This window comes from Alosa pseudoharengus, unplaced genomic scaffold (assembly GCF_046254945.1).
Source record: "Alosa pseudoharengus isolate Yale_2024_CS ecotype anadromous, Long Island Sound unplaced genomic scaffold, YU_APseudo_1.1 YU_APseudo_1.1_scf_1, whole genome shotgun sequence".
In the NCBI taxonomy this organism is placed as follows: Eukaryota; Metazoa; Chordata; class Actinopteri; order Clupeiformes; family Clupeidae; genus Alosa; species Alosa pseudoharengus.
Genome location: NW_027468564.1, coordinates 39,120,642 through 39,144,864, shown reverse-complemented (window position 1 = coordinate 39,144,864; position 24,223 = coordinate 39,120,642). Strand labels below are relative to the sequence as shown.

Below are 24,223 nucleotides of genomic sequence, written 5' to 3'. Positions count from 1 at the left end.
GTACACAAAACTTGGCATGCATTCGGAGGGTGTCATAATGATCCTACACTTTTAATTTTGTGCAGTTTTGACCTTGTCAGCCAGAGATATTGTGATGAAAACACCTAATTTTTTGCTTTTTCATTTTTAACTAGGTGGCGCTATACATGAAATAAGTGGTAATGGGATGGGTTGACATGCCCCCTTAAGACCAACATACATAAAAAAGGTGGACCTCCTAGGCCCTACGGTTCTCGAGATATTCACAGAAAACTGTCTCCGGCCACCTACAGGCCAGTTGGTGTATAGTAACATTTGGCCCCCCATGAACGGAATTCCACGAAACTTGTCATAATGATCCTACACTTCCAATTTCGTGCAGTTTTGACTATGTTAGGTCACAGATACCTGCGATTACAACACCTCATTTTTACTTTTTTGTGTTTAACTAGGTGGCGCTATACATGAAATGAGTGGTTATGGAATGGGTTGACATGGCCCCTTGAGATCAACATACAAAAAAAATGGTCCTCCTAAACCCTACGGTTCTCGAGATATTCACAGAAAACTATGTCTTCCCTACCCTCCTCTGGGGGGTCCAGTCCAGCGGGGTGGGGGCTACAGATCAAAACGAAAAACGATGGTTCCATGCTATCCATGTGGGGTTACATGCCCACCAAGTTTCGTGTACCCCGGTCTTTCAGTGTCCCGGGAATCATTGACGGAAATTTGGGAATGCGAAAAAAAAATAAAAAAATTCTGACTAAACCTATATGACCGCCGCTTCGCTGCACGGCGGTCATAATAACTTCACATTGGTTGATATTGCTTGAAATTCACAATTTAAAAAAAAATATTTCAGAAAATGTATTTATTTCATTCTCTCAAAATGAACAAACAAAATCTGTGCTACCCAGTTAGTTGTTGCGGCTAACAGCTAGCATCCAGATAGCTACAGTGTGACACTATATGTGGACATCTTTAAAATCATGCCTCTGGATTTTCTGTTTTTCTGTTGCTTTAAATGCACTTACCGATCCATTGCAAAAGTCATGAGAGAAAAAGCGCTTGTGTAGATTCTCCTCCTGGCTCTCAGCATCAGCACCACGCAGCTGGATGTAAATGTAGCTTGTGGTGCCAGAAAAGAGGCGGGTTCCTGTGTGTGTCGTCACTGTGTAGCTCGCCATGGCTATTCTGCAAAGGAGTGGACACAGATTAGCCTACTTAGAGAAAATACAGATGTGATGGAAACACCAAACAGAACCCCACATTAAAGTCCAAAGAGAATTAGAGAGAGAGATAGAGAGAGAGAGAGAGAGTGAGTATTTGTGTTTGTGTGTTGGTGTGAGAGTCTATTCTCATTCTTTCACAATGTTGCTGTTGTAAGATGCATGATGATCTTTGTTGCTAAATTGAGCAGTAAAGAAAGAGTAATCTGTGGTTGCCAAAACAAATATTTTCTCACATTCACAAAATACATTTGCAATGGGATGGGAGGATTTCCCACCATGGATATCCTGACGGTATTGTGCTGTGTGTGCACAATGGGGGGAATTCTCCCATGTGCGTAAGCTATGTAAGTAAAAAAAAAAAAAACGTGTAACTAAGCGCTTTTCAAACTTCACGCATTTTTTGCTCGATAGAGGGAGTTACACGTTTTGGGAGGTGCAAACCCAATCTAGCTGATTCTTATGTAGGCTATACAACTCTTGCGCGCATTCTGCCACTGGCTTAAGCACTGGACTAAGCACCTTTTCAGCTACGCGCTCCAGAGGGCTGTATTAAGGTTGGTCGAGCGCCACTACAAGGTGAAAGTGAAACTAGTGCTTGAAGTGGGAAAAATGGTGCCGGTACTCATCATTCACTTGCATCATACCACGGTGTATCGATATCAGCATTTTTTTCTGATGTCGAAGAACACTGGTATCGAGACATCAAATAGGCTATTATATTCTTAATTTTACAGTGAATAAAATATACTAATAGATATTGGTAAGGAATCACAGTGTGCTATTGCAGACCTGCAAATTGAGAAGTGCTGAAAAAGGTTACCTATTTGCAAAACAAACCTCTGTAGAGGGGTCTGGGGGCATCTCCCCCAGAAGAAAATTTTGTGATTTTAACATGTAAATAAAGCATTCTGGTGTACTCCTGTACGAGATGAAGTACGCAAGGGAAAGTGCAGGTAGAAGTGCCGGGGTACTGCGTGCCGGTGAGTAGCCTACCGGCCGACTTCGAGGCGAGCACTGGGTGAAACAGCATATTGCTTGATGTCGGCAGTAGGCCTAGTTCTAAATACATTTAGGTTACACAAATTACAGTATCAAATTTGGTGCTTAATATGCTGATACGGCTTCATGTTTTTTCCCCATTACAGTGTCACACGGTGGCATATTTCCCAATATGAGGCTATATTGTGAAATAGTGAAAACTCTTTAAGCAACACATAACTACAACGTTTACACTCATACCGGCATTCACACACAGAATTATGGGCATTGGGGGAAATACGTGCATAAATCGCGCGTAACCCGTATCAGCATATTAACCACCAAATTTGATACTGTAATGTTAATTTGTAACTTTTGCTTTGAGGTTTACGGTATTTGTTTATAAAGAGTCAAGACGTGCTTGAGGTGTGTAGATTCATAATTTAAAAACTCACTGTTGAGAAAGAAAGATTCAAAGGCAGTTTCTCATAATATCAATTTATCTATGGTAACGAAGCTGTAGATTGACACCTGCAGTTTCTAATATAGTAGAGGGACTGGCATAACAATGCCTCCGTTACAAATGAATCAAGAGACTGATATGATAAAAGGTGAATGATACATGCTGCTCGACAATAGTGCAGACGTCTCTGCAAATGTATGGATGACTTCGGACAAGAAATGGACAGATTCGAAGTAGGCTATGGGATTATGACTTCACGTCAATTTAAAACTGAATATGCACAGTCGGTAAGCTCCCATATCCAAAGTGGATGTGATTAATACATCTCATTTTAGAGTGTAGGCTACTCACGTTACTATCTTCATGTTAGTGTGCATTTTGATAAGCAATTACATGTCTTGACTTTGTTTCAGTACAGGCAGGCAGGTGGACAGACAGAGACAGAGGAAGACTCACCTACCTTTAAAAAATAATGTGTGCTGTTGTGGAGTACACACAGACCAAGAGGAAGAGATGCCGTCTGAGAAGAGCTCTGCACAATCACATGTAGCTTTCCTTCTTAAATACTCAGATGCCACACATACCTACCTGCCTAACTACCTCTCAACGATTGCGTAATATACAACTTCATGACAGTTCTTCAACCGGTTGAACAGGATTGAGCCTTTGTACCATCTTGCCAAGCCAGACCCCCCTCATTATGTTAATATACTTAGGGGCCGTTTACACGAAACCGCCGGGTGGATTTTATCTTACCGCTTTCACACCTTTAACGACTCCGGCAAGAAAAAACCTTGCGTGTACACACAGAGGTGTAACCGGCTAAGTGTGCTGTAGTGCATATGCCAGACCAGTCGATGGCGCCGCTGTGCAGAAGCTTCACGATAGTTTCGCTGAATCGCGTAGAAGAAAACATTGTTGAAACAGTTTGTTAAGCCAGAGAATGTCTAATAAGTGCTCTGGTTAAGCAGTTGCATGAAATAAGGAGACTAATTAAGTTAAACTAATAAAGTTAATTTTCAAGGTATGTGACTGCTATGTGAAATTTCAAATGCTTAGCCTACGCATTGCATTAGGTCTGAGCACCACTGGAGAAAACACTAACATGCAGTAAGCTAATGTTTAACAAGGTTAAGCTAACGTGTGCTTCTAACTTAGCCACTTAAGGCTGATAGGCATATAAATCATGACAGGGGAAAGAAAAACATTTTAATATGATAAATAAATGGTTCGGTTTGTTTTGACAAGCAACATGTCAGGTCGAGTGCCCTGGCTGGGTTAGGGGTGGGGCTGGCTATGTCGTCATAGGATTGCCGGCTTCACACGTCTACACGGCACGGTCTAGCTGGCGGTTTCAGAAGTTCCCACTTCGGAAGCTGGTTTCAAAACCTATCGGTTTCAGTCTCCTAAACTGCCGGCGTCGTGTACATGCAAGGCGTAACCGTAAACAAAACCTCACCGGTTTCACAAAAACCGGCGTCGTGTGCACTAAAAGGACTTTGGTTTCAGTCTCCTAAACTGCCGGCGTCCTGTACACGCAAGGCGTAACCGTAAACAAAACCTCACCGGTTTCACAAAAACCGGCGTCGTGTGCACGGCCCCTTATACAGAGCCAGGGCCAAGCAACAATACCAGGATTTGTCTTTGTGTTGCAAAGTTTTTTTGTTTGTTTGTTTGTTTGTTTCATGTCACTGCAGTCTACACATTATATTTCCAGGGCATTGAAACCCCTCACTCGTAGTACCAGTATGGGTAGCCTACTGTTTTATTTTTTTTTCATATACACAGGAGAGATATTAAATCCAAGTGCTATAGGTAGGGGATTTCACACAGCGGCCAATCAACAACCAAGCCTATTTACTATCAAAGCCAAAATCACTAACAAATCACAAAGCACTTAACAAGCTAACCCACCAACAGAACAGCCTCTAAGACCATTTCACTGGAGTTATCAGGCAGGCACCTTCCTTCAGGTGTTTCATAGGCCCACGGCTTCTCCAGAAACCTCAACAGGTATCTGGCGTCCCAGTTTTAAATGATTATCGGCCAGTTGCCTTAACATCAGTTTTAATGAAGTCTCAAAAAGATTGTTTTCAAATGTGTCATTAGGGAAGTGCAACAGGAATTTTGCAATTTGCTGGAAGGAGCACAGAGGATGTTCGTTTGTATAAAGAATCTTTATTTGCATGGTTTTATAGTCTGGCAGTTCCATACCCTGCAGGCCCCTTGTTGGTCTTGTCAAAACCGTTTTGAGGATAATTAGACGTCCAACTGCTTCCGGTTATCCCACTCAGATGGCTCTGTGGACCAATGGTGGAGCTTATATCGAACATCCCATGTTTGTAGCTCTGTGAGAATCTTAGCATGTCTCACATGCACTGCTATTGTTATATTTTGCTGATCGGATCATAAACTAAGAAGAATGACCAAATAATTTGTTGCTGGTTCTTGGTATTTGTTGGTGCCTTTATCAAGGGCTTGTGGTGTGTCTGATTATGTTTTTGATTGCATCGCATTGAAGACGACGTGGCGTCTGTGTGTGTGTGCGTGTGTAGGGTGGGGGGACATGACGGATGCCTGCTAACCAGTGATAATGAAATGCTCTCAAAGGCTGTTTTGTTGGTGATGTTATTGGTGCACGAAAGCTGTTGGTGATTTTTATTTTTGTTTGTCTTTGGTGGAGCATTCAGGCAATTGGCAGGACATGTGCTAAGTGAGACCAAATGATTTCATGATACTCCTCCAATAACCAACTGACCTACAATAACCAGTTGAACTGGAACAGTGGAATGGCCTACCTGGTGCTGTCCAGTTCCATGGGTCAGCATGAAAACAGAACCCATTCTAAAGTCCACAAAAGCAAAAACTGCTCCGCCCTCAGTCACTCAAGATATTTGCCTTCAAGTTGACTGAGCTGAGCTCACTGCAGAAACAACCATGGCCAAGGTAAGCAAACTGTTACGTTCTAAATGTGTTGGGTTGTATAAATAATTTCCTCAGGACCACTGGTCAGTCTGGTCCGATATGGGCAATGTATTACTTCAGTTTTAATGCAGCTGGTCCTTATTTTAACCCATTTTTTTCTGAAAACATAATTTTGTCCAGTCTTGTTTTCTAGGTCATCACAATTTTAAAACTGTCAAAAGTTTACAACTCATGCTTGTGTCTCATCAGATTGCGTGCCTTATATTACAGGACAATGTGTGAATAAATTACATGGTGAATTCCATGTTCTGTTTTATGAAAACACCTCAAAGCTCAAATGAAAGCAGAAAAAAAACAGACCTCACTCTGGATGGTGTACTATAGCAAGCTGTTATATGCAGGATGGTTAAAGATAATGTGAAGATAATGTGAAGATATTGATAAAACATTGAGAAGATATTGAGAAGATAATGTGAAGATATTGATCAAACATTGAGAAGATTTTGAGAAGACAATGTGAAGATAATGAGAAGATATTGTGGAGATAATGTGAAGATACTGAGAAGATAATTTGACAATAATGGTGATGAGACTGGTGCTGCTGTGATTAACGTTATTTGTTTATTTATCTTTCTCAGCTGGAATTGGTCCCCTATTGGAAGCTCTCTGTTACCGTCCTGCGAGCAGAACTTCAGCACTCCCATGACTACTGTAAGTCCCGTCAATCAATCTGTGTTCTGTCCGCTTGACTGTTAATTGTCTCTTTTCACTGTTTTTTTTCCTGTTTTTTTTTCTGTTTTTTTTTACTAACGCAATAGATTGCCAGATATGGAAGATATTTCAGTGTCTTCTATTGCCATGCTTCAACTATTGTTAGGTATAGCAGAAAATATGTGGATGGAATTGAAATCCTCTAACTAATTAAATAATGTGCGGAGTTTTGTACAATATGTGCATGAATTCAATGTGTACACAGTTGTTCTTGAAGATAAAACAACTTTTTTCCCAGATAGCGGCAGAGAAACTGAAATGAATTGAACTGAACTGGGGCCGGTTCCCCGATAACGCTCACTCTTAGCCCGCTAAGAAGACTCAAAAGATATACCTTTCCAAAGTTGTTTATGTTCCTAAGTGTGTTCCCTGAAGTGTCCCTTAGGAAGCTTCTTAACACGCTGCCTCTTACGTTCGACGTTACAAAGGCGCTGTCCCAAGTGAAGGTGCTGAATTAGTTGGCATCGATTGCTCAGGAATCGATTTTCTACTTCACGCGAAGGTGCATGACGGCGTTAAGAAAGACAACATGTTCTATGCAAATAAAACATTCCTCAAATTATTCCAGTAACATTTATTTGAACATAGTTTAAGTTATCAGTAAAATATAAACTATTAACTAAATTATCAAATTGGCAGCCTAATATGTTCACACGATAGGCTATGTTGTGACGGGTAGACTAACCGGGTATCCCTCACTAATCATCCACCCCCCCTTATCCCGTTGTGCCGCTTCTTGATGGGTTTAACGACTTCTAAAAATTATGTGATACACTTTTATATTAATGGTAAGGTACCTTACAATTAGAATTGATTGGCAAGCAGCTGCAGTTACTTCTGTTTAATGCGGTATTGATTGCCATTGGTTAATGTTTTCAATAAAAAGCAACCTATCTACAATGAACAGAGAGAGTTAGATAGCCTACAGTATGGTGGGGAAGCAACGTAAAAAAAGGGCACCAAGCTTCTCGTCAGAGGAACTTGAAATTGTGCTGGACGAGGTGAGCTTGCACAAGGTGACACTGTTTTCCAGCTTTCGGAATAACTTGTGCAACAGCAACAAAAAAGAGCTTTTGATTCAATACAAGGACACGTTGGATCGCTGCCATAGGCCTAGTTGGTCGCTTACTGGACACCACCATGCTTACCCATTTATAGATCTTAGCCATTTAGAGGCAAATTCTTTGCCAGCTTTTAATTATCAAAAGTGATTGCCAATTTGAACGCTTTAATGACGTTACGAAATAGCCTAGGCTTACCACCATATTAGTTCTGATACCAAATAAAGTAAACTTCATAAATAGGCCTGCATCCATTGCGAACATATTTTATTATTAGTCTTAAATGTCCATAACATAAAATCATCGTTGAGCCACAACATCATCAACATACTGTACCATAGTTTGACTTGTACTGCGCTGCGCTGATTAAAGACTGCTGCACAGTGGCGGCGACTAGCGCCTTGAGAGCTCAAACAACGCTAAGAGAGAGCTACGAATGGTCCAGACCAACCTTACGAAAGTGTGACTTACAGAAGATATACTTAGCGTACGAACGTGTCGGGAATCATGCCATAACGTTAAGAGAGAGGTTAAGGAATAGGTTAAGAACTACTTAGCGATAAGAACGTTTTGGGGAACCGGCCCCTGATTGCTAGTACTTACCCTAACCCCCTCTTGGTGGTTCTCTTCAGGGTCGAAGTCGGACTGCTATGTGACTCTGAAGCTCCCCACGTCTTCCGCCCGCCTGCACCGCACCAGGACAGTTTCCAACAGCGACAGCCCTGAGTGGAACGAAACGTTCCACTTCCGCGTGAACAGCCATGTCAAGGTCTGACCCACACAGACGTCTCAATGTTGTGCTGATCCTGCTTATAGACCCTTTAAAACCATATTTACAAACATCTGATGTAAAACTTTACAGACAAATTGTTATTAACTGTTGATGTTATCAACTATACTTATTGCCTCCCCCTTGGTTAAGATACCAGGTTGGTGTGTCTCAAATTCATCAGTTTGAGGGTCCACCTACTGAAAGTTGAATAACTTTTAAAAGTGCTTTCCTTTCTCAATCTATCCTTTTTTACACAACTATCCTTCTCTTACAGAATGTTCTAGAATTGCAAATGTTCGATGAGGACACATTCTTTGGAGATGATATTTGCACGGCTATCTTGTTTGATCTAAGTAACCTCACCATGGGCCAAAAACAGACCAAAGTGTTCATAACAAATGCACAGGTAAAGCTCTCTTGAAGAGACATTATGACATTTTACCATGTTAATAACAAAATGTGGTCAACTGACATCTTTTTTTTGTTTTGTTTTTTGTCTATGCTCAGACAAATGATAAGTTATGGGTCGAATTTGAGATGGTTGAGAGGTAAGAGAACAGACAAGTTAATAAATAAATACATAACTGAATACATACGTACATACATACATACACTTTTATTGCATTAAAACACTGAAATGGAAAAGATAAACTGTTGTCCTGGAAACATTGAACTGTTAGGACTGTGAAAGCAACTGTAGGTTGAAAAAAGCATTGGCTTCAATTATTTATAATAGGCTGATTGCTGCCCTGCATATTTTATCATATGCTCCTTTTTTTCATCTGTGTTTTTTAGAGTGTTACAGTAGCTCTATAGACTGCATAACCATCAGATGCCTATTAAACGCCTCACACTTGTCCTTCTTGTTTTTAGCGCTGAAGCACCAGGTTCTTACCTGTCCAATGGAATCTTGGTGGTAGGTGTCACTTTGTGTAGTCTACTTAAATGATTCAGAATAATATTTGTTGATATGAGTATGATGTTACAGAATTCTGTTTGCAGTGTGCATATTGCAGTGATATTAATATGTAGTATACGTAATAATTGCAATTTATAAATATGCAGTGTCAATTCTATAAAAAATGTTAGCATAAACATGTAATAAAATATCACTTTGGTAATACTTGACGGTATCTACATAGGAGTGACATGACACTGTCATGACACATGAACCATAACTCTGACCCTAACCCTTACCCTAAACCTAACCCTAACTTGTCGTGACAAAAACCTAATGACACTTAATAACAGAAGCGTTATGTCATAAACTTTTATGGGTTGTTTATAATGTTTATGACACGTTCATGACAGTGTCATGTCACTCTTATATCGATACCGTCAAGTAAAGCGTAACACTTTCAGTCGAGATAAAGGATAAATTATGAATTATGGCTCACATTCGTCCTGATTCTTCTGCTTCTAGGCACCACCATTCTCAACTCTTGACATCACGGTAAAACACCCAGGTAAGCAGTAGAACACATTGAAGGATCAAAGAAAGAAAATAAATCACCAGCTTTAGTACAGCTGTCAATTTTTGTTCAGGGGGGAAACACTTTTTCAGTTCACTTAGGTATATGTTCTCTCTCTCTGTGTGTGTGTGTGTGTGTGTGTGTGTGTGTGTGTGTGTGTGTGTGTGTGTGTGTGTGTGTTGCAGAAATACAGAGCTTAATACTGAAGCTGAAAGGAGCTTATAGAGAGGAACATGTTCTCACCTCGGACCTGATGGACTCTTTACGTTACTACATCAACAGAGACTTGGAGACAGAACTCTCTGTGCAGGTACACACACACACATCAACACATAAACACACACACACACACACACACACACACACACACACACACACACACACATAAATGCATGCATGCATACACGCAGGCACACACACACACACACACACACACACACACACACACACACACACACACACACACACACACACACACTTAGTCCTGAAGGAACATGTTCTCATTTTAGGTGTGGTGGACTCAACTAGAACTGCAGCAATTTATATATTAATTAATTGTGAACTATTTTGATAGGAAATTGTTATAATCTTCAGTATTGTCAAACCACATTCTGAATAATCTTTTGGGTGTAGACAAAGCAAAGCATTGGAAGATGTCATTGTTGTCTCAGGAAAAGCACAGATTGACATCCTCCACCTTTTTTGACATTTTAAAACCTACTGATTCATTTAGAAAATACAATAATTTTCAGGTAACAAAAAGGAAGATACTCATTGCAAACCAATAGACTATACTATTGAGAATTTGAGACTATGCCATACATTTTATTTCTATTTATTTTTCATTCATTTTATTATTTCATAATCTGCTGTCAACAGGTTGACGATGCCATTCAGTCAATCAATCTTTCACCAGATTCTTTGCGGCCAGTTATTGCTAATCAGGAAATGAAAGTGCCTCTTGGAGAGGTAGTACACAAACTCTAACATTCATCTATTGCTCAATTTGAACACATTTGAATAATAAAAAAGAAAATGCCCAGTTATCAAACAACACCATTTTATTTCCCACAGGATTTTGTTAACCTGGAACTGAAAACAGGGGAAAGGTAAAACATCCCTCTACCTAAAAACTTAATACACTCTCAATTCTCCACACAGGCATACCTTGGTAATGTGCTTCATTGTATACACAACATGTACAACATGTCACAACATGACATACATTGTAGGTCCACTCCTTATTCAACATTTCCTAGTGAGCTAACCAAAGACATACAAAACCTTGCAGTCACCACCCAGAGCAGGAGTGCACAGTGCAACATATAATGTAGCACATGCTACAAAAAAAACAGTTTTGGATGATTTACCAGCTTAGCACCGGTGACACATTATTTTAATGAGGTGTTTGTAACTAGATACCGATGTTACAAAGTCAACCTCAGCAAAAAAAGTTAACATACAGCCCTGATTCAGAGCCTTGTTGGCACTGCTAGAAGCTTGCTAACATGCTAACTGTGTCCTTTGAAGACAGGAATGTCGTACTGTGATGAATGGCTGGTGGTAATGGCACATGTGTTCATCTGTCCTTCATGTAAACGTACACAACCAGAATTTGAAGATGATAACCAAAATGTCTTCCTTGATAAAAAAAAAACCTCAAAGAGAGTAGCAAATTGTTTCATAGTCTTGTTTTAAACTAGAACTGCAAAGCACACTCTGGTTGGGGTAACGCATACACACACCATCATGACCTCTGACCTAAATGATTTAGGCTAAATCCAACCTCTGACGTAAATCGTAATAACACGAGACAACAGATGTTTTGGTCATCATTTTCAAATTCTGGTAGTGTACGATTTCTATTATGTCTATGGTGTATGGTTACGTGAAGGAGACATGAACACATGTGCCATTACCACCAGCTATTCATCACAGTACGACATTATGATTTTAAATGAGCCATATCGCCACGGTGAGTAAGGCTCTGTGTAATAGTTTCTATTATTTTATTTGATCGATTACATTTCTTGAGGTCCTTTTCGTGATCAAAGTGTAACTGACATAAATATGCTGTTACTGTTGCCCTCTTCACTGTTGTTTGGTGACTGTGACACTGCAGCTCAGAGGAGAATCTGGCGTTGCGTCTGGACTTTAACATCCCGTTGGCTGAGAGGGACTTCCTGGAGAAGAGGAAGGCGGTGGTGGGGCATGCTCTGCAAAAGCTGCTAGGACTCAGCTCACCTCCTCAGACAGATAAGGTAGTGTGTGTGTGTGTATGTGTGTGTGTGTGTGTGTGTGTGTGTGTGTGTGGTGTGTATGTGTGGTGTGTATGTGTGGTGTGTGTGTGTGTGTGTGTGTGTGTGTGTGTGTGAGAGAGAGAGAAATAGATAGATAAGGGAGTAAACCAGAGGGATAGGGGGGTGGGGGGTGCATTGAAGGGAAGATACAGATCAGAGTTTGGTTTCTTACCAAGCAGGTTTTTTGCATACAAGGAATTTGTCTTGTTTGTGTAGATCAAATTAGCCAGAGATGGTATTTCATTTTGCTTGATAATCCCTTTTGTTCATCAGTGGATAGAGGCTTTAATTTTTCCAACTCTACAAACCAAGTGGAACATTAAAAACAAGAATGCTCTTTTGGGGGCTAAGGAAGGGGGAAAGGCACGCACGCACACATGCACGCACGCACACACACACACGCACACACACAAACATGCCCACGGAGAGATGACTCACCTCAATGTACAAATTTGGTCCAAATATGTGTTCCACTACATTGGCCAGCTCCTTGGCTAATGACCTGGGATGCAAATAGAGAGAGTGAAGGCCTGGGCCAGACACACTCAGACATACAGTAACACAATACATACAGTACCTCCACTGCCTACATTTCTCAGAATGCTCGTACATGATGCTACATTCTGAATCACTCCCTATTGAAGGCATAATGTTCATAAACAGTTGTACTCATTATTGACCATTTCAACTGCATAAACTAACATAAGGCATTTCTGGTGGCACATAAAACAACATTTAGTAGTTTTTATAGTAACTTGGGGACACAAAAAAGTTAAAATCAACAATTTGTAGAGCATTACGCTAAAGTCCAATAGATTTTACATTTTAATTTCAAAGTATATGTGGTTTTGAATGTTTCAATACAGAAACCGGAAACAATCTAGGAACTGATTGAAAGGGTCTAGAAAGAGAGAGAGATAGAGAGATGATAGAGAACAACAGGTGTGTAGTTATTACACTTGTCTCCAGGACTGACAATGGCAGATGTACAAATATGCTGACAAAAATGTGTGAACAGTACAAAAGTAATTTTGCTGCACTGTTCCTATTTCATGGTAATGGCTGTACTATTTAGAACCGTTTTGGAAGCTTATTGACCAAAGATTCTAGAACAGAGCTCCGCTCTAGGATCTTTGCTATTGACACATCTCCTTCCAGGTCCCGCTGGTGGGTGTGGTTTGCTCGGGGGGCGGGACCAGGGCGATGACTGGCACCTTTGGGAGTCTGAAGGGTCTCCAAGCTCTGGGCATCCTGGATGCTGTCAGCTACATCACGGGAGTCTCAGGAGCCACATGGTGAGAGACCAGCCCCTCAGACAAGATTAGACGACACACACACACACACACACACACACACACACACACACACACACACCTCACTCACACATCTGACTTTCAGTGCAGTGTGACCTTTTCTGAAATGCTCTGTGTGTGTGTGTGTGTGAGAGAGAGAGAGAGAGAGAGAGAGAGAGAGAGAGAGAATATATAGTGTGAATATACCACATCATAACCAGTCTTACCTGTAATATTTCCATATAATGTTCTGTCTCATATAACATGGCATTATTGCATGTTACAGGGCCATGTCCACACTCTACGATACTTCCGATTGGTCGCAAAAGGACATAAGTGTGGTCGCCGAGCCCATGAAGGTTGAGATGATTAAGAGGTACCAGGACATCATGTCCACTGAGCAGCTCCGTGGCTACAGGGAGGAGATGGATCTGAGGGAAAAGGAGGGGGTCCCAGTCACCTACATCGACAAGTGGGGTCTGGCCATCGAACACCTCATCTATGGCAAGGTGCTGAATACAGTCAAGTCAATTCAAGTCAAGTTTATTTAAATAGCACAGGGGTCATTCAGTGTGCTGCATAAGCAATGGCCCAGAGAAATAGTACATAAAAGCACAGAAATGGACACAGAAACAGAAAGCAACAAAACCATAAAAGGCACGGTTTTACATTACACACACACACACACACATGCATACACACACATGCATACACACACAGACACACACACATGCACGCACGCACGCACGCACACACACACACACATCTCTCTTTCTCTTAATCTCTCTCTTGTTCATCTCTCACACAAGCAATACAACACACACAGACATATACACACACCCATACATATACACACACCCATAACTTTGTTCAAAATGTATTTGCAAACTGCAATCAGATTGCATATTACACGTAAGCAATAGATTCTGCAGAGCCAATTGCTGAATGTGCACTTTTGCCTGTGCAGAAATGGGACAGTACCCTGTCTGACCAGAGGAGGGCAGTATCTGAGGGACAAAATCCTCTGCCCATCTACACAGCAGTGAACATGAAGACCAGACAGAAGGGCAACGTCACTGATGCAGGTAAGAGTTTTCAGTTTTATTCCAAACAACCCTTTCTTCTTCTATTAATTAAATTAAGATATTAAACTCAAATCCCGTACAAAATGGAGCACATGGCAAGTGCTGTGCAAAAAAAAAAAAAAATAGAGCATACACACTGCAGTGCATACACATTCGTCCAGCTCTACTGATTGAAGTGGAATTTGCTAATTGTAGTCAGTGAATGTTACTGTATCCGGTGTAGCTAAGATGTTGTGATTCTACAGACTAAAGCATGTTTGGGTCATAGCTTCAGATTGTTCCTTTGTTGTGTTTGCAGAGTGGTGTGAGTTCAGCCCCTATGAGGTGGGCATTCCAAAATACGGTGCGTCCATCCCCACGGAGAACTTTGGTAGCGAGTACTTCCTGGGGTGCATGGTCAAGAACCTTCCAGAGGCTCGGCTGCCATTCCTGATAGGTAAGAGATGAAGGAAGCAAGGGAGAAGGATTGTGTGTGTGTGTGTGTGTGTGTGTGAGTGTGTGTGTGTGTGGGGGGGGGGGAATGTGTGAGGCGATCCCTGATCATGCAGTACAGCCACCTTTCCATCCATCCATCCATCCATCCATCCATCGTGTGTGTTCTGTAGGAATCTGGAGCAGTGCCATGTCCATCAGCCTTAACGATGTGTGGAACTATGTCACTGGCAACAAACCAGCCTGGCTTCCTGGTGATGTCATCAAGACAGGTATTGGTGCTCTGAAGACAGCACTGTGTAAGTGTAGTGGTAAGGAAAGTTACCACTACACTGCAGGAGCCTAAAAGTTGTGCTTTCAATACCTGGCTGGTTGTATATTGTACACATAAATGCATCCATACATGATTAAATATGTAGGCTATATATTGTACACATAAATGCATCCATACATGATAAATATGTAGGCTATATATTGTACACATAAATGCATCCATACATGATTAAATATGTAGGCTATATATTGTACACATAAATGCATCCATACATGATAAATATGTAGGCTATATATTGTACACATAAATGCATCCATACATGTTGTATACAGTACATGCATATGAAGAGTTTGGTTCCAAAACACTATATCTCCATTTTTAAAAACATTAATAAGTCATGTTACGTCATTGTGTATTTCAGATAATATCAACAAAATTGCAAATGTGTCGTTTTGATTGAGTACAGATTAATTGAATAACAATAACCCAATACAGTTCTACTAAAATTACATGTAAAACAAAATAATAATAAAAGTAAGATTAATGAAAATTCATTAAAATGGAGGATATAGCCTTTTGGAACCAAACTCTTCCTATGATTTCTAACGTGTATGTAATTGGTAGCACAGGGAAATGTGGAAGTCAAGCATCTTAAAAGTGGGTAGGCACATTCTTAGCAATTTTGACAAACTACAGTATCAGTCCAGTAGTTTGCCCCAGCAGCTTCAACCAGCTGTCTGATGACTGTGCTGTTGGTGTGTGTTGTCATGTTGGACCCTGTGAGATTCGTGAGGTGTTCTGTCCCCCACAGACTCGGACAACAGGCCGTCCACGCTCGACACCGTCATCATCAAGCCGGCCACCGACATGGCACAAAGGATTACCGACTTCTTCACCAGCCGACCGATCTCCAGCCACATTTACAACTTCATGCGAGGCCTAAATTTACACTGGGACTACAACAAGACAAGTGGATTCATTGCGGGAAATGGTAAGAATAATGCCACTTCATGTCACATATTACCTATTACAGCTGTTGTATATTATGCTGTTGTATCACATGTGTATTATATATCTTAATATATTTACATAATCAATTATATATGTTGTATATGTTCTGCTTATTACATATGTCACACACGTGTGTCATATACAGTATGGGTTATATACTGAAAAACCGTATGAGTGTGTGTGTGTCTGTGTGTGTGTGAAATATGACACGATTTGGAACCAGCTGCCATTGTTATAATAAATCCAACCTTTGGGCTTCCTGTCCAGACACTCACCCCGATGCGTTCCCAAACCAGCTGACCCCAGCGGACGCCACCCTGAACCTGGTGGACGCGGGCTTCGCCTGTAACACAGGTTTCATCCCAGTGCTGCAAGCCCACAGGTGCATGGACCTCGTCCTGTCCCTCAACTACTCCTGGGATTTGGATCAGTTTAAGGTTTACTATGTTATGTTATGTTATGTTATGCTATGTATTAATAATTGTTTTACATGAGGTAGTACATCAGTGTGAGCAATGTATGTTATTCTCAAATCAGCCATGTTGTGACACCCTGGCCAGCATGGTGCTCATATCTGAGGCTCTTAATTTGAAGGGACCGTGCACCTGTCATGCCTGACACCATTTCTTATTGATTAAAATAGAGCAAACTGCCTTTTCTCTTGACACTCTTCTGACCCCAATAAATGTAGTTGTGGATAAACAATGACCTACCTAACGACACTAAACCACGACCTATCCATTTATCATGGTCATGCTTGAGCTTGAGCACTAAGCCAGGTACATTACTCATCTTCTCTGAGGCACGTTTGACCTGTTTGCCCTGTCAATGTACTCCTCAGGTGTTAAAGGAAACCCAGCAGCACTGTGCTGACCACAGGATCGATCCCGTTCCCCCACATCGATTTCTGCCACGTGGAGAACGAGCCCATGAAAGAGGTGTACGTCTTCGAGGACGAGGAGAACCCCAAAGCACCCATCGTGGTTCACTTCCCCATGGTCAATCTCACCTTCAGGGAGTTCAAAGCCCCAGGTGAGTAGGTGCAAGCCCCGACCCCTCAGAAATCTTTCATTCTCCACAATACGCCATGCTTGTGATTATTTCAGCTCAGTCCTTTCATCGTTTCAAATCCCAGGGGCCAGGATGTGTCACAGAATACAGGCATTAACTGTCAATATTGTGATGTTTATAAATGCAATAATTAATGTCATATTGATAAAACATATTAACCATCTTTTCAGTCATCCATTGTTCCATTTGAATGCTTTTGGGTGTGGTTACATACTCACCACCACTTTACTCGTATTTTGAGTGTAATTTATTTTCCCAAATTAGTTAAAAAGCACAAAGCAATCAAATATAAATTAATTTCACTATTAATAATAAATCAAATTATAATGATATTATATATTATATAGTATCAAGTTTTACAGACATTGTGGTGATTTCATTTTAATTATTTTTGCCTCAACAATCCTGCCGTGAAAATCGCATATTGTTATCAACCCTATACTTCCTGTTTGTTGTTGCACTAAGGTGTCAGGCGCGAGGGGGTGGAGGAACTGAAACAAGGGGACGTGGATGTCAGCACCAAAGACTCGCCGTACGTCACTAGCAACCTGGCCTATCAGCCGGAGGACTTCCAGAAGCTGATGGATCTCATGCACTACAACATCCTGAACAACCGCGACACACTCCTGTCGGCTTTGCGTCGGGCGTTAGAGAGAGAGAGAGTCCACGAAGACGAGGACGAACACGAGGACGAACACTCCTGTCCCTTAATGCAGTGGTTCTTAAACTTTTTGTCTGGCGACCCCACAAAAAAGTATGGCGAGGTCTGGCGACCCCACTTTCCCCAAACCCATTCTAAGTCCTTACTCAAATACCCCCCTCAAACGTTAACAACTAAATCAAGCAAAAACTAAAAAGCAAAGTCATTTGTTTTATTTACTCCATGTGAACAAGAACCGAGAAAACCAAACAATCACGATTAAACAAGTGTAGGCTGCCGCCATATCAGATCAGAGCGCTATGTGCGTAGCGCGCGCACACACAAGCACGCACACACACATACACATACAGCATTAGGCCCACCACGTTACATTAATTATATTTATGGCGATAACAATAACAATATTTTTTTTATTTCCCTTTTCTGGTTTACTATCTTTAACAATTTCAATGGGAAGGGTGGGCGGAGATTTTCCTCCACGGTGCTGAGCCGACATCTGTATTTTGAGATGTTGTTTCATTTTGACAGGTTTTAAGATCTCATTCGCCAGAACATCGACGCAAATCACACATTGTGGGTGGTTGAGGTTATCTTTAACTTGGCAAGTGAATGCATATTTCAGAAATTCTTTCTGATAAAGCCGACGCGCCGTTTGTTCTTTTTTATTCTCACCGGCCGTTAGACTTGTCCCATCTGAGGATCACGGAGGAGTAGACGCACTGGTAGATGGCACTTCCGAGCTTTTGTTCAATTTTTTAAGCAGCCACCTGTCCATTTTGGCTAGTAGGCTACCTATGTCTTTTGTTTTGTTTTACTTAAAAAAGTTGAGTTTGCATAGTGGGAGCAGATAGTTACATTGTTTCTATCAGCGGACCAGTAGCCCATAGGCTGAACCAGATCTCGTTGAAAGACGAAAAAAAATCTCTCTCTTCTCTTAACTGCGTGTAAATAAGAAAAAGGCAGAAAAGGGCAATATTATTTTCCTTTGTTTCACCTAATAATAATTTCAGACTGAATACAGAAAATAATTGGCGACCCCACGGAAGTTTTTGGCGACCCCATTTGGGGTCGCGACCCCTAGTTTAAGAATCACTGCCTTAATGGATCCCTCTTTGTTTTCATTTTGATTATTTGGAGCCAGACATACTCTCTGAGAATATAAAATGATAAGCATGTTTTTATGGAGACCAAGGTGGGTTAAGCATACTGTATCTCATTTACTTTAATTGCATGTTTATAATCGTGATATACTTATTCAAGCATGTTTATCGTGTACATGCATATGAAAAAAGAAAATAAAAAAACAGAGGATTCACACTTAGTTCACACAATACTACATGACAGGGTGAGTGAAAAACAGTCTGTTCTACTGAAAGGCTTTGAAATTAGAATGTTGCCCCCCATTGTGTCAGAAAATGTATTGCAATGACTCGAGCAAGAAGGGTCACACAAGAGGCAAAACTAAAGAGGGATACACGCTACACTAAAACACATCCATAATCAGTAAACAAAGGTAAAGACACACACACAATAACCCCCCCCTGAACCCCAGCCGCAATGCATTGTGGGAACCAATAGCGCTAGTCCAACACACCAATGTTACAGTATCATTATATAAAAAAAATACATACAAACTAAAAATTGGTTGACTACTCTTCATGTGTTTTTCTCGGGTGGTGTACATGTAGCATTTGCTTGCACATTAATAAAATATACTTCAAATAAACATTCACACTCGTGCTTGTGATTAGTGCTCATTTTTTTGCTAGTGATATGATTGTTGTTTGGAAAAGGTGTCGAACCACTCCTCCTATGGCTATTTGAACTGATGCTCCTTCACTATGCTGCTGCTCAGAGACGCCTCTTGCCAGCTGGGAGTGAAGTGAAGGGTGGCGTAGTGTTCGTCATGTTGAACGCTGACATGGGGGTCAGGGGTCATCTTGAAGCATGCAGGGTCAGAGATGGTTGCTACAGTGCTGCAGTAAACATTACTAGTGCATTGATGGTGAGGGGAGATCACATATGTCTGAAGTGAGGTGTGGCCTGTACTCGATTGATTTGTTGCTGGTTCTACCTTGGATATGTTACTCTGATATCTGTGTATGCTTTTTTTATTAATTCATTGGTATTGTAGCCTACTACTTTACAATGTGGATTCCCTTATAAAGAGTTGACAACCACTTATAATTTTGTTTTATTAAAAGTATTATTAAAGGGAAAAAAAACATGCCATCTATCCTGTGAAACCTTTAAAAAGTAGTATTACAGTGGCTAGTCAAATAAATAGAACTAGAATAACCTCTATAAAAGCCACCACTACATGTCAATAGAACAGATAAGTAACTCTGGTTTACAGGCTTATGTATAAAAGGAATAATAGAAATATATGACATATCAAATACATATTTGTCATGTTACATGCTAAATGATTTCAAATACCTTGACATCCTCTTTAATCACACGGTCCTCATTTACAATCGCCTTCTTCCTCCTGTTTAAGGAAACCCACAAAAAGACAGCAATAATGTGTGAGGTGGTGACATTAAAATCACTCGATATAGAAGACAATCTACTTATTTTGGATGTGTTACTTTCATTTTTGTTGAGGTGGACAAATGCATTAAGTGATTCTGATTGTCACTCACAACCAGCACATAACGACCACAGTTGCCAAAACCAGGAGAGCCCATACGGGTACAATTATAATCGCTGCGAGTTCTCCTGTGGTCCACCGGGATGGTTCTATTAGGGAAACATGGGAAGGTGTAAGAACCACCTCATCTTCCCATTTAGACCAACCTGCTCAAGTTAATTCCACTGTCGTCGATTTCTGAGAGCCAGCTTCATTCCTCACAGGCACAGGTGGGTTGGCATCACTGCTGCAGGTCAAAATCACCAAACTTCCCTCCGACACTTCAGAAGTGGGAATGATTGATGCTATGGTGATCTTTGGAGCAACTGTGAACAATTACAGAGGTATGCTGCAAGTTTCTTTTTTTCTGATATATTTCATAGATCTCAGTCATAACTCAATCTTACCTGAATATATAACAACAAAATGTAATATGCAAACACCAAATAGTTGTATGTTGTTCTCAGGAGGTGAGACTCATTCAACTGTTCTTTATGTTCTTTACATTACAATGAAACCTCTAAACAGACTTCGGTAACACTTTACGGTAACGGTACATGAATTATCATGAATTCATGCATGAATTAATTTGATTTGTGCATTACTTCATTCTTTTATATCTTATGAATCATCAGGAATGAGTTCATAGTCTCTCATTTATGACTTTTACGACCCACCACTTGCCCTATGACCACCCTGCCCGGATTCCTGGCTTGTACAGCCTAGCGACCCACCACTTGCCCTATAACAACTCCTAATCCCCCTGAACAATTCCATTTCCTACAATGGACTATTTGAACTTTGACACTAAATAGGATTCATGCATTATCATACCGGATATGCAACCATCCCACCTCTTGTAACATACACCTCAGGTGGCTTTAAACACCATGTTCTATTCTCTACATCTGACTAACTTTTGCATTTATCATGTGTACAGACCTTACTGTTCTGTAACTGACCTATAGGCAGATGGGTCAGGCCCTTGAGTCGTGGATCTCCTCGAGGTTTCTTTCTATATGTATCTCTAAAGTCTCTCTGTAAAGCGCCATAAACATGTGTAATGTTTTGGCGCTCTATAAGTGAAATTAAATTGAAATTGAAATTGAAAATATTGTACCAGCTAGGAGTTCTTCGGTAATGAAAGAGTTACTTTGGGTCCAGGAGAGATGGTACAAGATGTTATCTAAACCCGATAAATAGATTGCCTACTCATAATGACCAGAGACTCATACTCAGAAATATTGTTAATTTATTCTGACTATCATGAGGCTCCATGACTCTGTTAACACAGGGCATCTGAACACACAACACAATTTTGATCATTTTAATAACAATGTTGGTGTTTTGTTTAAGTTCAGAACACCCATGTATATTCCTGGCCAAAAATGGCCAGCCATTAGAAATTAATGGGTGAGAAATTGGTCAGTGTATATAATTGACTCCAGTCACATACCTATTGATCAGATGGACAGTATCTGTGCTTCTGTACATTCACACACATTCTCTCTCTCACACCCACACACACATATATTGTATCAGGAGTTCTTCAGTAATGAAAGAGTTACTTTGGGTCCAGTAGAGATGGTACAAGATGTTATCTAAACCCGATAAATAGATTGCCTACTCATAATGAGCAGGCAAAATGCAACTGCGTAATGTCCTCCCCACAATCACTTACAGCATATGGGCAGTCCAAAGAATAGTCTATGCCAGCCAGTGTGTTAGAAACATATATTATATTATAATTCATTCTTGGTCATATGTCTGCATAAGCAGCCTTAGCTAATATTGCCACACCACTTATGCTCCCATAACTTTGTACTATAATTTAGTGGTATTTAATGTGGTATGTATCCGTGTGTTTCGTGTTGGTCAATTGTGTTTCGCAGTGTCCAAAAAGCTCCCGATTGGAAAGTACACATTCGCAAAAACCACATTGTAACACGTTAAAGCAGTGACAGAGACTCATGTTTTGGTCTAAGGCACTTCTTTGTCGACGCATTGCACGGTTTTACTATGATTGTCTGCATGTTTTCCTCACAAAACTAAGACTGACTGCAACCTCTCCACCTAGATGTCCGACGTTCTCAGTTCGTTGCAAAAGTTATAAAGGGCAACCACAGGCCCCCATATATTCATTTTAACGTGTAGGCTGTGCCAGAGACTTTCTAATGAGGAGACACAGCACTCAAAAAATACTCCATAGAAACAAGTACCCCTGGCTGCAGCTTGCAGATCGGGGCTGGGCTCAATGTCACACAGCAGGTGAGGTGCACACACCGCAAGAGCCCTACTCACCCTGGGGAACCACAACCACCAGCGGCCCAATGCGGGGCGTGCTAGCAGTCACCTGGTCTATCGCCTCTCGTCCCCAGCTCCCTTCAGAGAACGCCCTCAGGTCGCACTTTCGCAGTGTGCACCACCGCAACGTTCCTCCAACACCTGGCGGGGCCTAGCCTCCACTGCCACAGACTCCCCGGCGCTGAGCACCGTAACTGGCACTGCACCTCCGATGCTCCACTCCGTCGTCTCGCCAGTCGGGGCAGCAGACTCCAGTTCCATCGCAGCCGGACCACGCTGCGCAATCAGGCTACAGCTACCGACGTTGGCGTCCCTCCTCTGCTGCCTTGTCGCAGAGCTGTCCTCCGCTGTTCCGGCCGCTCCACACCGCCACGATCGCGCCAAGGCCTAGACCTTCTCTCTGGCTCGTGCCATCGGATTTCACACAACAAACTTTTTTCCCCCTTATTTTTCTAAAAAGCACCGGCGAACAGGCCAACTCGAACAGGCTCCGCCAACCGTCCGTCCTCAAGGCACCACCTCCTTGCCGCTCCACCTCTGCTCTGCTCCGCAGCCAGGGCCACCGCCAACTCCAGCCTAAAGCTGTCCGGCGGGGGCAGGGGCTCAAGGTCTGAAGGCCTCTGTAAGCTTTTCAGTACCCCTTACAAGGGTTCTCTTCGGATCCTTTTGCTTGGGCCTCCACCTAGCGGTGAGCATGGACGGATTATGAACTTTCGGGCCCCTGGGCCCAGATGTATTAAGGGCCCCCCATAATTGTCGCATATTTGAAAGGGGCTTTGGGGGTCCTTCCTCAGAAATGTTTTAATCTGTTTGATGTGATTTCCTGTATTCTGGTGCATTTTGGGGGTGGCCAATTCTAAATTCAATCAGATTCATAGCCTACATCCTGATGTGTTGATATTGAGGCAATGATTTCATGCAAAGGCTTGGGCTTCAGGGTCCTCTGACCCCTTGGGCCCCTGGGCCTGGCCCGGTAGGCCCGTGCAGTAATTCATCCCTGGCGGTGAGGTCTTGCTCCTCCATGGAAAACGTGCCCATCTACAGGTGCTGCTTTGGAAAGAAGCAGACCGTACTGATCCACCGGCTGTGGATATAACCGCGTTTGGAGGGAGTAAGAAGAAAGGTATGAAGAAAGGAGAGGAATTTGCCCACCCTTGATTCTGTCCTGTCCTGTTGCTCCTCCTGATTTGTTAGATGTTATCAGCTGTAACTGCAAAGCTGGGTTAAAACTGTGTATACATGTATCTGAAAGTGCAGCTGTGCAGCTGAAGGCCTGGCCTGTACTAATTATTGTTTCTGCAAAGGCAGTAATGTTACATGTGGCAATATATTTACACAGCAAAAACAGCAGAAGGACAGGGATGAAGAGTCTGGAGAAGATGGCGACAGGACAACGGATGAGGACAGTGAGGAGTAGTAGAGGCTAGTTCTTCCCTTTGTTACTCAATTGTGAGTCACAGCAGAGGGCCAGTGAATAGCTATTTCTAAAATGATTGTGTAATTCAGAA

The 24,223-nt window shown here is 41.6% G+C and overlaps 2 long non-coding RNA genes and 1 pseudogene across 2 annotated transcripts; 2 read left to right on the top strand and 1 right to left on the bottom strand.

Moving 5' to 3' along the window:
• The first annotated feature begins 5,589 nt into the window (after nucleotides 1-5,589).
• Nucleotides 5,590-19,208, top strand: LOC143118812 (cytosolic phospholipase A2 zeta-like; annotated as a pseudogene).
• Nucleotides 9,057-9,945, top strand: LOC143138705 (uncharacterized). Its single transcript, XR_012990289.1, has 3 exons — nucleotides 9,057-9,097; nucleotides 9,605-9,647; nucleotides 9,839-9,945. It is a non-coding gene; the product is annotated as an uncharacterized LOC143138705 (long non-coding RNA).
• A 218-nt stretch (nucleotides 19,209-19,426) lies between the features above and the next one.
• On the bottom strand, nucleotides 19,427-20,732 carry LOC143138638 (uncharacterized). The gene is made up of 3 exons (XR_012990278.1): nucleotides 20,579-20,732; nucleotides 20,219-20,270; nucleotides 19,427-19,755 (listed from the first exon to the last, which is right to left on the bottom strand). It is a non-coding gene; the product is annotated as an uncharacterized LOC143138638 (long non-coding RNA).
• Between the last annotated feature and the right edge of the window lie 3,491 nt (nucleotides 20,733-24,223).